Here is a 524-nt window from a genome sequence, read left to right as displayed (position 1 = left end):
GGAAAGTGGGAGAGGGATCAGGCTAGGGAGAAATGGGTAATGGACACAGAGAATAATTACAATTTATAATGATGAACATGCTAATACTACTGATTTGATCACATATTGTACACAAACACTGAAAGCCAACTCTGTACTCCATAAATATGTATAATCAATCATGTTTCAGTTACAAAAATAAATTTTAAAAAATGATTTAAAAAAAAGAAAAGAAAAAGTGATTGTTCCCTTTCAGGCTACTTCTGTACCTTGCACATGCTCCCATTGCTACATTTGTCACATCATAGTCTAATATTTTGCTTACATGACTTTTTCCCAACAGCCTCGACTCTCTTTGAAAACAGAGACTAATTCATCTTACCCCTAAAACTGAGCAAAGTGATCTGCACATAAGAGGTACTTGATATTGCTTACTGAATTAATAATTAATTAATTAACAATGAATAACTAACTACTGCCTATGAGCGAAAACTCAGTACGGTTGAGGATAAGGAGAACACGGAACCGGGAAACTAGAGGATCAC

Source organism: Galeopterus variegatus, unplaced genomic scaffold (assembly GCF_000696425.1).
Source record: "Galeopterus variegatus unplaced genomic scaffold, G_variegatus-3.0.2 Scaffold2597, whole genome shotgun sequence".
NCBI lineage: Eukaryota > Metazoa > Chordata > Mammalia > Dermoptera > Cynocephalidae > Galeopterus > Galeopterus variegatus.
This window is presented reverse-complemented; position numbering follows the sequence as displayed.